At 40.8% G+C, this 22,200-nt stretch overlaps 1 protein-coding gene across 2 annotated transcripts in view; it reads right to left on the bottom strand.

Moving 5' to 3' along the window:
• Positions 1–22,200, bottom strand: part of aaas (achalasia, adrenocortical insufficiency, alacrimia) — an 80,373-nt gene that overhangs the window by 16,187 nt on the left and 41,986 nt on the right. The window contains exon 1 of one of the 2 annotated variants that reach the window (XM_079882200.1): positions 593–833. The exons of the other annotated variant lie outside the window; for it this stretch is intronic. The gene's annotated coding sequence lies outside the window, so the exon portion shown is untranslated. Of the gene's footprint in view, positions 1–592; positions 834–22,200 lie in introns of those variants that run through there. 2 annotated transcript variants of the gene reach the window in all.

The raw sequence follows: 22,200 nt of genomic DNA, 5'->3' as shown, positions 1-22,200 counted from the left end.
TACTAGTTAATATAGTAAATAAACACGAATGAACAATGGTGTGTTGAAAGATACAGTACAACTTACCGAAATGTATATCCCTCATACATAATCGATCAGTCAGTGTTTTTCAACCGCGGAAAGAGGTCAATAAAACAGCTGGAGAACAATATCACAATGTTACATTTACCCCAGGAAAGCCATTAATGACCATAGGACGTTAGTTGGCTAGAAAAAAATAGCTATAGAGACGAGTATTTTGCTAAATATGTGCACTATATTACATTATATTTATTTTACTTATATCATTAAATAATGTTGTTATTATAATAAAAACCGCATTATGATTTTAGTTGTTATTTTTAACCTTTAATAACACCAACTGACAGGGCTCTCTCTATGTTTACATCATTAGGTGAGATATTTTATTCTTGAGAAAAATTAACATGTATCGACTGTACCTAATATTTATCCAAAAATCAAATCACAAGAATTGAATTGAAATTGTGAAATTTGTGTCAAGCACTAATAAAAACAGCAGCCTACCAGTCATTGTACCATCTAAACACTATAACATGTTGTCACTAAACCTAATACAATTCTGTTTAGTTACCAGATGTTTTGTCAATCAATCAATTTTGTCAATGTTTTGTTTCTGCAGTCCCTGCATCTCCAGCTGAGAGAGTCTGTAGTGCTGGAGGACTTCTTATGAGGACACATCCAGCAACCCTAGGATCAAAATGCTCTTATCTCTTATATTTCTCATGCCACAGTGGACTTCTGTAACACAGAGAAGCGTGTACAGTATGAGGATTAGATACAGAACCAGTTCAGGCCAGGATCCCATACATGCATCACATTCTGCATTAAAATTGTAATGGTAATCTCCTGTGGGATTTTGACTTGACTAGTAGTCCTGAATATGTTGTAATATGGCCAAAGGCAAACAGAACACACACACACACACACACACACACACAGAGCTAATAAGAATGGTGAACATGTCCCATTTTTTCAGTGACACGTGTGTTGCTTGTTATTTGTTACACAACATTTCCCATCGGCAGCCCAGAATGTGATTGTTACACTATAATGAAAAGACTGATAATGTGAAGTTGCACTTCAGGTGTAATTGACGTTAGTGAAAGTGCTATATCTACACTAGATAAAATGGCCTAATGTGATCCTGCAGTGTTGGTACTCTGCACATGCTTTTTGATCATTACTAATAATGCAAAATGATTATCTTAGAATGGAAGATGTGAGTCTTGCATCACATAAATGATCATTAGTTTAGTAAGTGATCTTGAAGAGCATTCTCTTCTCTCTGTCTCTGTCGTCACTGTCTCAGTTGGACTCAATCTCGACTACAGCACTATAAACAAGTCAAACAACTTTACACTACAAGCAAACTACACTTGCGTGTCTAGGTTAGTATTAACTGTTTTCCATGATAAAACACTATAACTACTGCTAATACTGTCAAATGTTATAGGTTTCAATATTATGTTGCTGTAACTGTAGGGGTGATACATGTTTCCCTCGAATGTCACGGTAACGGTATCGGGCCTTAACGTTATGATCAGCATATTTATGAGTCAGGTTTCATAGAGTATTTAACTCAATCACTCAGGTAATGTCAATGTACAACCCACTGAAAACATGTGAAGCGACAACACAGTTGTTTTTCTGTCACACAACAAACCTGTTATTCCTGCTTTTGTCAAAGAGGTTTCCTGTAATAGACACTTTGTGCAGAAATGAAAGTTAAACAGGAGAAAGGTGTGTGTAGGCCAATTGTCTACTGGAACAAAAATGGAATGTATAAAAGATTATGTTCACATATTTTAGTCTTGAATGGTGTTGTTATGAACAACGAGGAAGCAGGCCATGACTAATGGTTGGGCGAGAGCAGTTACACCACATAAACACACTAATATATGAAGACCAGCAGTCAAAGCTGAAGTTCAGTGAGTAGACAGAGAGATTCTCCCGGAGATTATTCCTTTAACACACTCACATGCGACTCATAATAATATAAATGTGACGATCACCAGTGAGAGTGCCCGGGATGACCATCAGAGGGCGCTCCACAGACTCCATTCCCCATGATCCTTTGCCCAGACCATTATCCATTATCACCTTCATCTGTGTCTCATTATCCGGTTTAGCTCACACTATACAAGCCTGCTTTTCTCATTCATTCTCTGCGCAGTCTTGTTTAGTGTTTGTATCCCGTTTCTCCCGTGTCCTGGTTCTCTTGATTCTCTGCCTTTCCTCGGATTTCTCTCTTTTCCTCAGTCCTGATCTGTTATTGTTTGGATAGTTTGTCTGTGTATGACCCTCGCCTGTTATCTGGATTATGTTTTTGGATTATTGGATTAATAAATACTGCATTTGGATCCTCAACCTTCGTGTCTCAGAGCTGTACGTCCTATTGAAGTTCTTATATAACAGGAGAAATGACTAAAGATGCACTTAACAACAAGAAAGGTCATGATTGTCAAATATAAGACTATTATATTAATAAGACTACTAAAAAATAGACTATTTGGTTGAGAAAGCAGTTTTAGTTGTGAATTAAACTCATCCGTCTTTTAATTCAATGACAACATGTGTGACCCTGGACCACAAAATCAGTCACATGGGTACATTTTTGAAATTGAGATTTATACATCATCTGAATAAATAAGCTTTGCAGTGATGTGTGGTTTGTTAGGATAGGACCATATTTGGCTGAGATACAACTATTGTAAATCTGGAATTTGAGGATGCAAATAAATCGAAACATTGAGAAAATCTCCTTTAAAGTTGTTCATTTATGTTGGCAATTGTGCAGCATTCACTCACAAAAATACATGTTTTATGGTTACGGTAGAAAATTTACTAAATACCTTCATGGAACATGATCTTTACTCAATATCCTCATGATTTTTGGCATAAAAGAAAAATGGATAATTTTGACCCATATAATGTATTGTTGGATATTGCCACAGATAAACCCGTGCGACTCGAGACTGGTTTACTGATCCAGGGTCACATTAGTGACAACAAATGTACACCAAACAAATGCATCAGCTGCGAAGATCGTAGATTATAGATGTTATGGTAATGTGGGAATTATGAGGAAACAAAGAAAGCAACAGATCAGATGCCTGACCAACAATGGGGCCCATCAGTAATGAAAGAATTGTGAAGAGCATATTTGTAACCATGGCATGAATGACACGACAGACTCGCCACACCCAGAACATCATATATAACCTGTGTTGTGTTCAGATGTGTGTATTCGTGCTCATCACACTGTTCTCACTCCAGGAAAAACATCAAGGTATGTGTGTCTTTAATGACTTTGAGTTAGTGAACTTCATATGGTCAGCTGTCATGAGGTCTACAGTGATATAAAGAAACATTTGAGTAAGTGTTTGTTATTGTTACAGCTTTTAACATGGTTGAGCTGTTATATCTTTAATTATCTTCATAATAGAATATGGCTTATTTTGTAACTGCCTAGAAATGAAGTAATTCCAGGTCTTGAGCACATTACCACATCAGTTACCACTAAACTACTGAATTACTAAACTACTGAACTATTAAACTACTGAACTATTAAACTACTGAACTATTAAACTACTGAACTACTTCTGTTATTTCAAAGACTCTTACAGTCTACTGTAAAACAATAAACACACATAGACACTCATTCTCTCTCTCTCTCTCTCTCTGTTTGAATTGTACACATTTTAGTTTAGTTTACTGCACCAAATCAGAAGCAAGACTCTGAATTGACAGTAAGAAATAAATATTAGTTAAACTTCAATCTGAATAAAATTCAGTGTTGAATCTCAGTTCACTTACCAAACATATATTGGTAACACTTTACAATAAGGTTAATTAGTTAACATTAGTTTACTACCTTAGTTAACATGAACTAAGAATGCACAATACTTCTACAGCATTTATTAATCTTAGTGTGGCAATGCTGAAGGAAGGGGGAGGGGGAAAATCAACGTTAAGTACGTTTGAACAAATACAATCCGACTACGCCACCCCGTAATAAAACGGGGAAATGACCAAAATAAGGGACACAGGTTCGTAGGCTGAAATAATCCGAGAGAGGCGTGTGAACAATGTACAAAAAGACTTTATTCAATCATCATAAATAGGGCTTGGGCGTCGTGACGTCATACTTGGCGTGGCGGCCATGTTGATGGCCTCGCGAATGTAAACATACAGCAAGTCAACGGGGAGAAGCGGAGTTGGGAGAAAGAAAAAAGATGTTAAAATCCCGAAAAGGATGTGGAATTTACGGGGATAGGTTACGTTAAATAGGGAAGCAAGGGACCAGTATGTGGACAAAATCGGAAAAAAAGTGTAGTTAGTAGCTGTCAACCCTCCCGTTTTTTCCGGGTTTATCACGTATTTGAGCTCTTTTCCCGCTGTCTTCCCGTTTTAGTATTTACCTATAAAATATCCCGAAAAATTACAATTTCAACATTCATCTTTCTGTTGCTATCCCTCTGCAAAACTGCAGCATTAACTAAGCGAGTTGTGAAGCTAGGTCTAACGTGAGTTTGCTTACAGATTGGCGTGAAATCGTGCTCTCACAACAACCACGCTGTTATCTAAAAAAAGGCCAATATCACGCTAAGGTTGCCTTCAAGTAAGCAAAACGATGCTTTGAAAACATCTGTTTTTCTGGAAGGGCAAGGGGGTAAGTTAGCAACAGGACAACAGTACAGAGACTGACAGGTCCGATGGAAGGGCTAACATTAATGTTATGATAGTAAGTTATTAAAATACCGGATATTTTACAGGAAAATTTGTCCACATAACTTACTGGTCCCTGTTTTCCCTATTTAACGTATCCCCGTAAATTCCACATCCTTTTCGGGATTTTAACATCTTTCTTCTTTCTCCCAACTCCGCTTCTCCCCGTTGACTTGCTGTATGTTTACATTCGCGAGGCCATCAACATGGCCGCCACGCCAAGTATGACGTCACGACGCCCAAGCCCTATAGTTAAAATGTTCCATGATAATCAATGTCTGGTCACCATCAAGCACTGTCGCGATCAGATACTCTGTGTACTGGACAAAAATAAAGATGTCAATTAGAAAATAGTCACAACAAAAAAAAAATAAACAAAAGACATAAAAGACACAGGCTTTCCAGTGGCTGGGGCAGGCTAGATGGAGTGGAGACCCTATCTGTGGATTTGTGTAACACGCACACACACACGCAGTGAAAGGTGAATCCAAGCAGCACTGCACTCCACACAACTGCACCACCACCTGTAGTACTCCAAACTAGCTAGCTAGCCTCCCAGCCTCGAGCCAGCAGTGCCTAAAATACACCAAAGCAAACAAAACAAATTAAGTTCAATAATACAGTGGAAATATTTCCATCAAAGTAAACAAAAACATTTATAAAGAGCTATTACAATAACAAGCTTGAACTACTGAAAATATACAAAACAAAATACTAGTAAGCAACAACATAAACACACAAAATGAAATGAATACAACAGTTCGAATGATCACTGAAGCAGGTCCCAGAATCAGAGTTCCCTGAGCGTAAACACTTAACAGGGCACGAACGATGACATTAATAATGCCCTAGATGTAAACCAGCCCCAAAAACAGCAGGAAAGGAAAAACAGCAGCGCATCCTCCTTTAACAACGGATATAAACTTCCGCCTTCAAGAAACGCGATGGAAGAGACAGCTCAGCGCACTAAGGAAGAATGCTTAATTAGATATGGTCTTGTGAAAAAGAGGAAGCAGATTAAATCACACTTACCCCACGCAATTCCTCGTGCCACACGGGGTGTATGGTCACTCACAGCTCATAATGAATTAACATGCAGGAAGACTTTTCACTGATTTCACGGCTAAGAGTTAAACAGATAATTAATCACCCGACGCCAAAATAACAGTAGGTAAACAGAATCGCGCACATACCTAACATGCAGTGGACAGCCTATGACCCAACCAGGCATAAAACGCACTGAAAAAAGAGAAAGTCTACATTTAAAATCCACATGCTCACGTCTATTAGCCAAACAGCTACAAACCAAGAGAAACCACGTACCGTCTACCAGGGGCGTTTCTAGGTTTTAAAAACATCAGGGGCTGAGCCTGAAACATCAGGGGCTGGGGTGGGTAATAAGATAACATGATTCGATACAGAGAATAATGTATATTTTAGGCCTATATGCAGGGGGCAGACTGGTTAAAAAATTCAGTCCTGGCACTGTTGCCACACCAGGCCATATTACCACACAGATACATTCAAATGTGAGGTAGTTAGGGGGGTTCGGGGGCATGCTCCCCCGAGAAAATTTGGATTTCTCGGACCTACATATGTGCATTTTAAGGTGTTTGAAGGCCAACATTTTTTGATAACAATAGCTTTAAAAGCATGTCAGTGGGCAGTATACATAAATTATTTGTCAAGCAGATAACAGATTCTTAAACATGAGAATGAGGATAAATGTTGAAATTAATGATCCACACTAGAAAATGGAAATGCAAAATGTTTCTGCTTATAGTTGACAATACACAATCACATATTCCAAACAGGAATGGCCTTAAATGAGAAATCTTTCAAGGATTATTTTGCATATGTAAACTTTTTAGCATTAAAGTTTGGTTTCAGCAACTTGTTTCTTTCTTGAGTTAATCAATGTTTTTGGCACTATTAAATCAGTTAAATTAAATTTCAATTGTTCACTCATAAAGACACTCACTTGTCACCACCTACTGGCTTAATGATGCAAGTTGCGCAAACACAAGCGGAGTGATAGAAACTGTGAAAAGGCTGATGCTGGTGAAATATTCGAACACATTCGAGGACCTTATATAGGCTACATATCAGAGTTAAATAGGAATACATTGTAATAATGTTAATCAAGCAGACTAAATCACACGACTGCGCAGCAATATTTAAGCTCATCATACAAATGAAATACAGATCTAGACAAATTGGGTTGCTTATAGTTAAAAGAATGTCATGAACGATCATTTAGGCTAGATGTAGGCCTATTTATCACATTTTTGGTCACAAAATATTTAGTCAGTTTTGATGACTTTGCAATATTGATAAAATATTAGAATATTAATAATGAAAAATGAGTAGGGCTACGCCAAAATGTGTAACTTGTTATGTAGCATACAAAGGAATACAAAAGCCCCGACATTTAATCTCCCTTTTGGTTATTTCAATACTTAATTGACGACAGAACACGACATTACATGCTAGTAGTTTATTTTGCGTGATACAGGCGCGCCGCATTTGCGCGTGATTGAAGAGTGCGCGCCGCGAGCAAACGGCTGACACGACAGTAAGTTAGTTTTTCTGAGTTTTACTGACATATAGCCTGACAACATCTGGTCTGACAGAAGACTGTGCGGCGGTGCTGACTGCGTTATTTATTTATTTTTTTTAAATTGCTGTGAGATTGTTTGCTGTTGCGCGCAAATCCTGGAGATGAACTTGGATAGCTAAATCGCTCACGTGGTGCGTCTCTGTGTGAGAGTAACCATAGTAACTTTGATCTGCTTGAACACATTTTAATCGTCTTTAATACATGATTGATTCCGAAGGATATATTAAAAGACCCGGTCAATTTTTTAAAAATAAATACAAAATTATTAAAAAATAATAATTATCAATAAATTCAATTTTTTGAGATCCGGGGCTGAATGCCCATGTCTAACGACGCGCCTGCCGTCTACACCAGCGCACTCAGTATGGGCGGTCCCAGTCGTGACGCACACCAGGCGATCTAACTCCAGCCTTAAAATACCATCAGTGCCACCTCCAATAGGCTATGGTGGGTGACAATCATGTACCAATGAGCCAATGAAACTGAACTACGTCACCCACCTTGCCACATTAGTTAATATTAATTTCAACATTTACTAATATGTTATTAAAATCAAAGGTTGTATTTGTTAATATTAGTTACTGCACTGTGAATTAACATGAACAAACAATGAACAGCAGGATTTATATTAACTAACATTAACAACGATTAATAAATACTGTAACAAATGAATTGATTATGTTAGTTAATTCATGTTAACTAATGAACCTTATTGTAAAGTGTTAGCAATTAAATAAATTGTGTGTGTGTGTGTGTGTGTGTGTGTGTGTGTGGTAAACTTCACAAACAACATCAAAACTTCCTCATAATGGCAGAAAGTGCTGAGATCAGAGTTCTCTCCTGGAATATTAATGGCCTGAAAGCAAACCTTGAGACGAAGCAGCTTAAGAAGGAGGAGCGTAAAACTAAACTATTGGACATCTTTGACCAATATGATATTGTGCTTCTGCAAGAGACTAAAATTGGTGAAATGAAAGATGATAAAGATTATAATTAAAACTGGGAAATCATCACTGAGGCCTTATCAAATAAATATAAACTAAAAAAACTGAAAGATCAGACACTCAGAGACACAGCTGACAACCAGGAGGAAGAAGCAGGAGGAGGAGAAGAAGAAGAGGAGAAGAAGAAGAAGAAGGAGGAGAAGTAGAAGAAGGTGGAGACGAAGATGAGGAAGAAGACAAGCCGAAGACGATGTACATGACGTACTTCAGCTCACGCAGCAAAGGAGTCGCCATTCTTGTCAATAAACCACACAAACTTTTGACACCGTTTAGTGAGGGAGGGTATTATGCTTGGGTTCATGTTGAGATTGATGAGCAGAGGTACACGTTTGTCAGTGTGTACTATCATCCTGATGCCAACAATCAGATCCGTAATCTCATGTCGGAGATTTTAACAGATGGGTCAGGTGCTTTTAAAAGCAGGCTTGTGATTGGTGGAGACTTTAACACGACACTTGACCCTAAAGTGGATGTAACCCCATATAACCTAGCCCACGCTGCACGGAGAGAAACAGTGAATGAGTTCTTGAGTAAAGCGAACATGAACTACTGAACTACTAAACTCCTAAACTATAAACTACTGAACTACTAAACTACTGAACTACTTAACTATAAACTACTGAACTACTAAACTACTGAACTATAAACTACTGAACTACTAAACTACTGAACTACTGAACTACTAAACTACTGAACTACTGAACTACTGCGTAAAGCCGTTCGATGCGTAAAGCCCCCTTGTTGATGGTGCTCTAGCACTTTGTATCGTGGCCACGACATTAATTGGGAGCCCTGCTGCCACTAGATTCACCCTCTCAGCGGGTAGGCCCACAGATGCCACAGTTCTGGCCGGGGGTGTAGAATCTGTCCTTCTGCATGGGACAGCAGGTCCCTGCATTGGGGAAGACACCACGGTGTTCCGGACAGCAATGTCATGATACATGTGTACCATGTTTTCGTTGGCCAGCGCGGGGCCACTAAAATTAGTGACAGACCCTCCTGACGCACTCTGTCCAGAGTGGGCTGTATCAGGTCTACCGGTGGAAATGCATACAGAAGAGTTTTGGGCCATACATGAGACAGCGCATCCATGCCCAGCGGGGCGCTGCTGTTTATTATCGAGAAAAACAGCGGGCAGTGCGTGTTTTCCCTGGACGCAAAAAGATCGACCTCGGCCCTGCCAAACCGAACCCAAATCTGCGCCACTATTCTCGGGTGCAAACGCCATTCCCTGACCTGTGGACCTCCCCGGGATAGCAGGTCTGCTCCGCCATTCAGGTGGCCCGGGACATGCACTGCCCTGAGCGACGCTAAGTGTTCGCTGGTATAAAATATTAGGAGTGTCTGTGTCAGTTGCAGCAGTGGAAGAGAGCGTGTGCCCCCTTGTCTGTTTATATATGACATTACCGTCGTGTTGTCCGTTCTGACTAACGCCATGCAGATGCTTCACAAAGTGTTTCAGTGCCAAAAGAACTGCCTGCAATTCCAAATAATTTCTATGGCGCTCCTTCAGTGTTGACGACCATTCTCCTCTCACAGAATTCCCCCTGCATAGGGCTCCCCATCCATGTAGGGATGCATCTGTCGTCACTACTACACGTGACGTAACTCTGCCTAGAGGGATTCCCTCTGTCATTAGACTCAGGGATCCCCAGGGAACCAGAGCTCGAACGCACGCATAAAGAGGAGACCGAGCCGAACGACTGTTATTATTGAGGCCATCAACCCCAGCAGCCTTAACACTGTGTGAAAACGTATTCGCCTTCCTAGTCGGAAGAGACTCAGGCATTTGCGAAAATTCTCGGCTCTTTGAAGTGACAGAATAGCTGTGTTCTTTACCGAATCTATCTCTAAACCAAGATATGAAATCTGACACGGCTGACACGGAACTAGGGAGCTCTTCTTGAGATTTATTAAAAATCCCAGATCTCGTAGGTGGGAGACAAGGGTCTGTGTTTGCAATACTGCCTGTTCCCTGGTATCTGCGGCCAGGAGTAGATCGTCCAAATAGGCGAATACTCTCATGCCTTGATGATGCAGCGGAGTCAGTGCCGCTTCTGCACACTTCGTGAATGTGCGCGGTGCCAGGGACAACCCGAACTGCAGGACTTGAAATTCGTATACAGTCCCCTCGAAGGAGAACCTCAGAAATTTTCTGTGATCCGGGTGAATTGTGACATGGAAGTACGCATCGGTCAAATCTACCGATGTGTACCATTCCCGGGGACGCAGAGAGGATAGTAGATGACGTACTGTGAGCATTTTGAATTTGTAACGTCTGAGGTGTTTGTTCAACTGCCATAAATCCAAAATCGGGCGTAAGCCCCCACTTTTCTTTGGGAGGAGGAAGTAACGACTGTAAAACCCTTCCTCCGTCTTTCCCTGTGGAACCACCTGAATTGCAGCTTTGCTGAGAAGAACCCAAATTTCTTCTCTTAATACTGGGGAAGCCTCCCCCGACACTGATGTCGTAATTACCCCGCCAAAACGGGGGGGGGGGGGGGGGTGTGAGAGGAACTGCAGCCGATAACCGCACTGAATCGTGCGAAGAACCCATGGAGTTGGTGCGCATGCACGCCACCGTTCCAGGCTGACAGCAAGGATTCCCGGCATCACCAGGGAAACCCCCACCTCTCTTATTGAGCATTGCTGGATATTGGATATCCCTGCCTTTCCCCCCTTTGACAACACATGGTTTATTTGTGAGTCTGGTGGTTTCAACACACTTTGATTGTCCTGACAAATCAATACATGAGGCATTGCATGATTGTTTTGACAAATCATAACATGAGGCATTGAATGCTGAACACAAAGTTTCTTTATTGAAATTGAACTTAAAACTGAAACCGCTCTTTTGCAAGGTCTCTTTTTCACTGAGAGAAGAATGTGGCTGCCTCTGGGCCGATGATCCTCCCTCGTCTGCGAGCTAGGAATTTGGCCGTCCCCTCCTTTCTGCGGAGAAAAATTTCCCTTTCGCTGGGGGCGGGTCTTTCTTCCCCGACCCCGCCTGCTGTTTAGGTTGTGGGTACGTTCGCCTAGATCTAGCCTCCCAAGCATTGTGTCTCGGCGCTGCTACCGCAGCCGGTCTCTTAGCTGGCGGCGGTCGAGACGACACCCTAAACCCTGGCTGAGCAGCCGACTGTGTTGGTCTGTTAAACCTTCTAGGCATTGAACCCCTAAGAGATTCTGCTTGTTTCTTTGAATTTTCAAACCGCGCTTGAAACGCGTCAAGACCCTCTCCAAATAGACCCGAGGTAGAGATTGGTGCGCCGAGGAACGCATTCCGATCTCGTTCCGGCAGGTTCGCCAGAGTCAACCATAGATGGCGTTGAGCCACCACTGTACTGGCCATCGCATGACCTAACGATACCAACGCACAACGTGTTGTGCGCAGTATATAATCAGTGGTGGATCTCACCTCCCCCATGAGCTCGTCACACGGTCTTCCCTCTGACACAGCCCCGCTTAGATCCCCCAAGCAAATAGCCTGATACGTTTGTAGCAGGGACATTGTGCTCAAGGCTCTAGCCGTGCAGGCCTGAATACTATAAATCCTGCTAAGCTGTCTGTACGAGAACCTATACGGTCCCGACGGGAGAGTGGGGATGCCCGCGATACCGCTATTATGCATTGGAGCCAAGTAAGTCGCAAGCGAATGCTCCATTGGTGGAGCTGACATTAACCCTACCTCTTGTGCTCCTTCGAGGTCGGTGAACTTACTCATACCCGACACCAGGGAAAGAGAAGGCATTGGTTTCGACCATGAAGCTGTAAGTTCTGCTAAACAGTCTGGGTAAATTGGCAGATGTGTTCTTACCACAGTTTGAACCTGAGATAAATAGAACCCGCCGAAACGCAAGCTTTTTTGAACCGGGGGAGGGGCAGGCCACTCCACCGACAACTTTGCTGCCGCCCTTCGATATAGTTCAAGGAAGGGTTCCTCCATAAACTCACTTCCCCCCATCACCACGGAGAGTGAGGGGGAAGCCGTGACCTGCTCTGGCTGAAAACTATTGTCAAAGAACTCTTCGCCCGCTTCTAGCGAGACAGAGTCCTCCTTCCGACACTCCAACGAAGCTATCAGGGAAACATTACTGAAATCATCCATAACCTCCCCGGCTTCCATACGGTCGCCCCAAGTATCTGGGGTTTCTTCAAAAACAGATAGTGCCATATCTGGAACAGCACCTGAAGACAGAAGCGGACCGTGTCTATCCGCTGTACTCTCGAGCACTCGTTCAACAAACGCTACACGTCGCTCGAGTGTCGAACGACGAAGCTGTCGGCAATGTATACATGTTCCCGTGTTGGAGAGAGCCAGCTTAGCGTGGACAATCCCCAAACATACCGGGCAGTGCTCGTGTGTATCTTTTTCAGACAACAAGTACCCACATGTCATTGGACATGGGCGAGAATTCTTGTTGTTAGCCATTTCTCCCCGAGAAAAAGACTTATTAGCTTTTAGTTAGCAATGCTAAACTTATGCTTTTAACACTTTACTTTGTTGTGCCTTTCAATAGGAATCACCACCGTTGGCTTTGTCCTATGAAGATTGTGGCGTGATGGCGTTCTAGCAGCACGGTGAAGAGCTGAAGAACAAAGGGTATGACGCATACGACTGCATTTATATGCTGTGGGCAGGTGGCCCCGCCCACGTCGTCATGCGTTATTTGCCTTTCAGGCTAAATAAAGGTATCTTCAGCAGATGGAGCTAGAGCGCGATATCCCATAGTCTTATGTGTTGTACCGAGTTGACCGACTGAATGGGAACTACTGAACTACTAAACTACTGAACTACTGAACTATAAACTACTGAACTACTAAACTACTGAACTACTGAACTACTAAACTACTGAACTACTGAACTACTAAACTACTGAACTACTGAACTACTAAACTACTGAACTACTGAACTATAAACTACTGAACTACTAAACTACTGAACTACTGAACTACTAAACTACTGAACTACTAAACTACTGAACTACTGAACTATAAACTACTGAACTACTAAACTACTGAACTACTGAACTACTAAACTACTAAACTACTAAACTATAAACTACTGAACTACTAAACTACTGAACTACTGAACTATCGAACTATAAACTACTGAACTACTGAACTACTAAACTATAAACTACTGAACTACTAAACTACTAAACTATAAACTACTGAACTACTAAACTACTAAACTATAAACTACTGAACTACTAAACTACTAAACTATAAACTACTGAACTACTAAACTACTGTTCCCTTTCGAAAGCTACAATCGATGCTGCGCTGCTCAGCGCATTGGGAACATATTTCATTGTGACCAGCTGTGAATATTGTGTATAACACGTCAATGAAATTGACCCGGAGGTAATATAGCCTCGGTCGGTGACGTCATCGCCGCGCCCCCGTGACAAGAGGCTATAAGTAGATGAGCCACAGGTTCATCGTCAGGTCTTTTGTCTTCAGACCATTACTGTGCATGTGTGAACGTCAAAACTCTCTCTCTACCTTTTATCTGCTACAGATATTTGCTAGGAGTTAGTTTATTCAGGCAGTGTGCAGAAAATTTCTCATTTCTCAAGCCTTTTTCTCTCTCGTACATCAAAGAGTTTAAAAAGTAAAAAAAGAGGAGAAATGAGCCAACAAAACAATAAGATACACACACTTACTGCTTTGTTTGTTTGGGAAAGAATGCTGCCCTTGCATTTGAGCATGGTGATTGCGAGAACTGTGGAATGTTCACAGTTAAAGTGCTTCGCGTTCGCTTTGCTTATTTCAAAGGGGGTAGCGCCTATAATGATTGTGGGGCTCGCGTGCGATCTGGCTGAGAAGCGAGAGACGGTGGTTCCCTATCGCTCGCTCTCTCTCCAGATCGCAATGTCCTTTTGCCTGACTACCGAAGCGTGCCTCGGCGCTTCTTCGGCTCGGGCAGAGGACATTGAATCTTGTGGGTTTGTCGCCTCCGAGCGTTTCTCCTGTGATGATAAAAGGAGATCGCTCGTGGCGATCGCTCGTGCTGTGGCCAAATTGATCTGATCACAACAAAAAGAGTCCCATAAAACACAGTCTATTAATAAATAAAGATTGTAAATATTTATGTCTTGTGTCCTCGACATCGAGCCATTCTACTATCGCGGGTGCGAGGGCACGCGATTATATGATATTGCCTCAGTTTGGAGAGACGCTCGCGGGCTATCTCTCCCCTCGGATCACATTATCAGATGCATTTTCAGCGGTTAGGCTGGTACTGCGTTGTACACCATGGCCGTGTTAAAGGCATACCAGGTTGATCTTATGAAAGATTTAAACACAGCCTATCATCCAGATCGTGTTTGCTTGTCTGATTGGGATGTGTTTATTGCTGAGGAACTGATATTTATATTTATATATATAATATTTATATAATATAATTATATATATATGTATGTATTATATATAATATAATATTGTCTGGCTGTTCTCCGGCCACATTTAGTTCTGAGGAATTAAAGCTGCCTCTGAACACATCTCTCGTTATGTTAAAACGTTTGAGAGGTTCTCGAGGGGGCGACTTGTGTGATGGTCGGATTACAGCTAGACTGCCCTCCTTGAGGATCTCCATGACGTTAACTCGGTCATGGGAAAACCCTATTCTTCGTGCATCTTTGTGCCCTTGACGCATTAAGACTATCATGGGTGCAGGGGTGTGTGGTTATACGATGATGGGCCAGTCTGAAGAGACATTTTCTTCTCTTCTTTTTGCTCATCGTCATTTTAGGAGGGTTCAAAAGCAGAGTGTAACGAGTTGCGCTCTCCCTCGAGAAAAAATTGGGACCTGCTCGTTGTACTCAGCAGCTGCGTAATAGACCTAAGACAAAATCCTGAGGGTTGTTTTGTCCCATGTCTGTGGGGGTGTGCCCCTACGGGACGAGACATGTAAATCAAACAGCTCCTACCTGACACCCTCACGAAACCACTGTACTTCCTCGCCACCTCTGGTGATTCGGGGAGCAGCGGTTTCCAGCGAAATGTTAGATTTTCTGTTGCTTTTCTGCTGTCATCCAGGACACGAAACATCTAACATCCCCTCAAAAGGAAGTGTTAAGTTGAAACCACTCTCAGAGAGTCTGGCAGCGTGGAAACTTCTGCCAGGTTTTTCTATTTGGGTATTAAGTACAGTACAAATACGATAGAATCCAATTTATTAATCGTCCTCTGCGTTTCAACGGCGTGGTATTCACTTCCGTGAAACCGAACTGGCGCATGTACTGTCACAAGAGCTACAATCTCTGCTGAGCAAAGAGGCCATAGAACATGTTCCTCTTCCAGAGAGAGAGTCAGGCTATTACAGCAGATACTTCCTGGTCCCCAAAAAGGATGGGGGGGTTGCGTCCAATCTTCGATCTTCAAGGCTTAAACCGTAAAGTTAAAGCACTCAAGTTCAAGATGTTAACTGTAAAGACGATCGTGTCGCAAATTCAACATCACGTTTGATTTGTCATGATCGATCTGAAGGACGGATATTTTCATACAGAATATTGCCACAACACAGGAGGTTCTCAAGTTTGCTTTTTGGGGCAAAGCTTACCAATATTGGGTCCTTCCATTTGACCTAGCCATGTTATCTCTGGGGGGCTGAGGTCAATGCCAAGGGCGTTCTCTCTCCCACCCTGAGGGTAACATGTTTGGGGTTAAATGAGACTCTGTCACCATTAGGCATAATTGTCTCCCGCTCGTGTCAGGACCAATGTTAACACCCTAAGCAACATCTAGCTAGGTCAGGACTTTACATGGGTCTCATGGCAGCTGCGTCCACTATGATTCCTCTGGGCCTTTTGCGCATGAGACCATGTCAGTTGTGGCTCAAAACGGGGGATTTCTATCCCCAAGGGCAAATAAAGGCAAGAACACTCGCTGAGTGCTTTGTGTCCTTTCTAACATCCATGTTTATGATGAGTCACGCGCTGAACGCTTCTTGCAGTTTCTAAAATCCATGTTTATGGTAAGGGTTACGCGCTGCGGCTTCGTTCCCTTTCTATGTGGTTCAGACCCCGGTTCCTTGCTTTGGGTCCCACTTTAGGTGTGTCTTGCTGTCGCAGAATGCTAATGGCAGACGCCTCCCTGATGGGCTGGGGAGCGGTCTTAAGTGGTCGTCCAGCTCAAGGTGAATGAAGGTTATCAACTGCTTCGAGCTGATGACTGTATTTCTGGCCCTGAAATACTCTCTCCCTCAGTTGAGAGAATGTCATGTCCTAGTGCGGCACAGCGGCAGTCTCTCACATAATCACCAGGGAGGTTTGTGCTCACGCAATCTGAACAGAATAGCGGGGCTCATCTTTCTCTGGGCCCAGGAAAAGTTCCTGTCACTCAGGGCAGTGTACATCTCAGGGCACCTGAATATGGGAGCGGATTTACTGTCCAGACAGAAACTACTGAGAGGGGGATGGAAACTCCACCCAGAAGTAGTCAAACAGATTTGGATACGAAGCGAAGGTGGACCTCTTCGCCTCTTATCAGAAAGCGCAATGTTCCCTCTACTTATCTCTGAATCACCCAGCCCCTGGGTCTGGATGCGATGGCGCACGCATGGCCTAGAATTTGCATGTATGCGTTTTTCTTCCAGTTTTCTCTGCTCCCAGGAGTTCTAGCCAGAGTTTGGTTCTCCGAGATAATATCTCTCCTCAACAGCTCGCCTTGGACGATTCCGGAGAGGAGGGACCTTGTGTCTCAGACTTATTCCATCCCAGACCCAACCTCTATAACCTTCATGTTTGGCCCCTGATGGGTACCAACTGAGGGGCACTGGGCTTTTCGCCTGTTGTTGTTGAGACCATTCTCGGTGCTAGTGCTTCCTCCACTAGAAAGAGTTATGTCAACAAATGGAGTGTCTTTGAAAGGTGGTGTGTCATAAATAATGCAGATCCGGTCAACTGCCAGATTGCTTCAGTTCTGGAATTCCTGTAGGAAAGATTATCAACAGGCACATGCCCCGCCACTCTTAAGGTTTATGTGGCCGCTCTTTCGGCTTGCCATGCCTTGGTTGAAGGGGTGCCACTCGGGAGACATCCTCTGTTTGTTCATTTCATTCATGGGGACAGACGACTGAGGCATCTCATAAAACCAAGATCCTATCTTGGGACTTAGCTTTAGTCCTAGAGGGTCTGGTTGAGACTCCTTTTGAACCTCTAGAATCAGCGTCTGACAAACTTCTGACTCTAAGATGGTTTTTCTTATGGGTTAGGGGTTATAACTTCTTTGAAAAGAATTGGGGATATGCAGGCTCTGTCGATTTCGCCACCCTGCTTAGACTTTGCCCCAGGAATGGTGAAAGTGATTTTGCATCCTGATTACCTGCCTAAGGTGCCTTTTTCGGCTATACATCCTGTCACGCTTGAGGCCTTCTGCTCTCCGCCGTTCACGACGCCGGAACAGGAGAGATTTCATAGACTATGTCCAGTCCGTGCTCTTCAGGCCTACGTCCACCGCACTAGCTAGTGGCGTAAGTCAGAGCTACTTTTCGTCTGTTATGGGGGCCGCAACCGATGGCTGCCGCCACTAAGCAGACCATGTCACATTGGGTCAGGGATGCTACTGCTCTTGCCTATGAGGCGCACGGCCAAGCTTCGCCAACAGCTTTAAGGGCTCACTCCACCAGAGGGGTCGCCTCCTCTGCTGCCTTGGCAAGAGGTGCCCCCTTGCAGTTTATTTGTGATGCGGCAGGCTGGTCCTCTCCGCACACATTCATAAGATTTTATAGTTTGGATGTTCATGCCACTCCGGGGCTCTCATGTCCTTGAGTCGACATCACAAGCTAATGTCTAGGCCTTCTTGCGTTCTTGTGAAACACACCTGCATAACCTTGGGGGTCCAGACATTTTCAAGCACGGTGGCGTGGGTATTCTCGTTCCCAATGCGCTGAGCAGCGCAGCATCGATTGTAGCTTTCGAAAGGGAACGTCTCCAGTTACTTAACTGTAACCTTGTTCCCTGAGAAAGCGGAATGAGATGCTGCGCTACTTTGCCGTGCTGAAGATGTCCCAGGACTGCTCTTCAGACAAAATATCCTGACGATGCACCTGTGGCTCATCTACTTATAGCCTCGTGTCGCGGGGGCGCGGCGATGACGTCACCGACCGAGGCTATATTACCTCCGGGTCAATTTCATTGACATGTTATACACAATATTCACAGCTGGTCACGATAAAATATGTTCCCAATGTGCTGAGCAGCGCAGCATCTCGTTCCGCTTTCTCAGGGAACAAGGTTACAGTTAAGTAACCGGAGACGAACCACTGAACTATAAACTACTGAACTACTAAACTACTGAACTACTGAACTACTAAACTATAAACTACTGAACTACTAAACTACTGAACTACTGAGCTATAAACTACTGAACTACTGAACTACTAAACTACTAAACTATAAACTACTGAACTACTAAACTACTGAACTACTGAACTACTAAACTACTAAACTACTAAACTATAAACTACTGAACTACTAAACTACTGAACTATAAACTACTGAACTACTAAACTACTGAACTACAGAACTACTGAGCTATAAGCTACTGAACTACTGAACTACTAAACTACTGAACTACTGAACTACTAAACTATAAACTACTGAACTACTAAACTACTAAACTACTGAACTACTAAACTACTAAACTACTGAACTACTAATCTATTAAACTACTAAACTACTGAACTACTGAACTACTGAACTACTAATCTATTAAACTACTAAACTACTGAACTACTGAACTACTAAACTATAAACTATAAACTACTGAACTACTAAACTACTAAACTACTGAACTACTAAACTACTGAACTACTAAACTATAAACTACTAAGCTACTAAACTACTGAACTACTAATCTATTAAACTACTAAACTACTGAACTACTGAACTACTAAACTATAAACTACTGAACTACTAAACTACTAAACTACTGAACTACTAAACTACTGAACTACTGAATTACTAAACTATAAACTACTAAACTACTAAACTATAAACTACTGAACAACTGAACTATAAACTACTGAACTACTGAACTACTAAACTACTGAACTACTAAACTACTAAACTACTGAACTACTAAACTACTGAACTACTGAACTACTAAACTATTAAACTATTAAACTACTGAACTACTAAACTACTGAACTACTGAACTACTAAACTACTGAACTACTAAACTACTGAACTACTAAACTACTGAACTACTGAACTACTAAACTATTAAACTACTGAACTACTGAACTATTAAACTACTGAACTACTAAACTACTGAATTACTAAACTATAAACTACTAAACTACTAAACTATAAACTACTGAACAACTGAACTATAAACTACTGAACTACTAAACTACTAAACTACTGAACTACTGAACTATAAACTACTGAACTACTAAACTATAAACTACTGAACTATAAACTACTGAACTATAAACTACTAAACTACTGAACTACTGAACTACTAAACTACTGAACTACTAAACTACTAAACTACTGAACTACTAAACTACTGAACTACTGAACTACTAAACTATTAAACTACTGAACTACTGAACTACTAAACTACTGAACTACTAAACTACTGAACTACTGAACTACTAAACTATTAAACTACTGAACTACTGAACTACTAAACTACTAAACTACTGAACTACTAAACTACTAAACTACTGAACTACTAATCTATTAAACTACTGAACTACTGAACTACTAAACTACTGAACTACTGAACTACTAATCTATAAACTACTGAACTACTAAACTACTAAACTACTGAACTACTAAACTACTAAACTACTGAACTACTAATCTATTAAACTACTAAACTACTGAACTACTAAACTACTAAACTACTGAACTACTAAACTACTAAACTACTGAACTACTAATCTATTAAACTACTAAACTACTGAACTACTAAACTACTAAACTACTGAACTACTAAACTACTAAACTACTGAACTACTAATCTATTAAACTACTAAACTACTGAACTACTAAACTATAAACTACTGAACTATAAACTACTGAACTACTGAACTACTAAACTACTGAACTACTAAACTACTAAACTACTGAACTACTAATCTATTAAACTACTGAACTACTGAACTACTGAACTACTAATCTATAAACTACTGAACTACTAATCTATAAACTACTGAACTACTAAACTACTAAACTACTGAACTACTAAACTACTAAACTACTGAACTACTAATCTATTAAACTACTAAACTACTGAACTACTAAACTACTGAACTACTGAACTACTAATCTATTAAACTACTAAACTACTGAACTACTAAACTATAAACTACTGAACTACTAAACTACTAAACTACTGAACTACTAATCTATTAAACTACTAAACTACTGAACTACTAAACTACTGAACTACTAAACTACTAAACTACTGAACTACTAATCTATTAAACTACTAAACTACTGAACTACTAAACTATAAACTACTGAACTACTAATCTATTAAACTACTAAACTACTGAACTACTAAACTATAAACTACTGAACTATAAACTACTGAACTACTGAACTACTAAACTACTGAACTACTGAACTACTAAACTACTGAACTACTAATCTATTAAACTACTAAACTACTGAACTACTGAACTACTAAACTACTAAACTACTGAACTACTAAACTACTAAACTACTGAACTACTAAACTACTAAACTACTGAACTACTAAACTACTGAACTACTGAACTACTAATCTATAAACTACTGAACTACTAAACTACTAAACTACTGAACTACTAAACTACTAAACTACTGAACTACTAATCTATTAAACTACTAAACTACTGAACTACTAAACTACTAAACTACTGAACTACTAAACTACTAAACTACTGAACTACTAATCTATTAAACTACTAAACTACTGAACTACTAAACTATAAACTACTGAACTATAAACTACTGAACTACTGAACTACTAAACTACTGAACTACTAAACTACTAAACTACTGAACTACTAATCTATTAAACTACTGAACTACTGAACTACTGAACTACTAATCTATAAACTACTGAACTACTAAACTACTAAACTACTGAACTACTAAACTACTAAACTACTGAACTACTAAACTACTAAACTACTGAACTACTAATCTATTAAACTACTAAACTACTGAACTACTAAACTACTGAACTACTAAACTACTAAACTACTGAACTACTAATCTATTAAACTACTAAACTACTGAACTACTAAACTATAAACTACTGAACTACTAATCTATTAAACTACTAAACTACTGAACTACTAAACTATAAACTACTGAACTATAAACTACTGAACTACTGAACTACTAAACTACTGAACTACTGAACTACTAAACTACTGAACTACTAATCTATTAAACTACTAAACTACTGAACTACTGAACTACTAAACTACTGAACTACTGAACTACTGAACTACTAAACTACTAAACTACTGAACTACTGAACTACTAAACTACTAAACTACTAAACTACTGAACTACTAAACTACTGAACTACTGAACTACTAATCTATAAACTACTGAACTACTAAACTACTAAACTACTGAACTACTAAACTACTAAACTACTGAACTACTAATCTATTAAACTACTAAACTACTGAACTACTAAACTACTGAACTACTGAACTACTAATCTATTAAACTACTAAACTACTGAACTACTAAACTATAAACTACTGAACTACTAAACTACTAAACTACTGAACTACTAATCTATTAAACTACTAAACTACTGAACTACTAAACTACTGAACTACTAAACTACTAAACTACTGAA

Source organism: Squalius cephalus, assembly GCF_949319135.1.
Source record: "Squalius cephalus genome assembly, chromosome: 9".
NCBI lineage: Eukaryota > Metazoa > Chordata > Actinopteri > Cypriniformes > Leuciscidae > Squalius > Squalius cephalus.
Note: the sequence above shows the minus strand (reverse complement) of the source record. Positions and strands in the feature narration are given on the sequence as shown.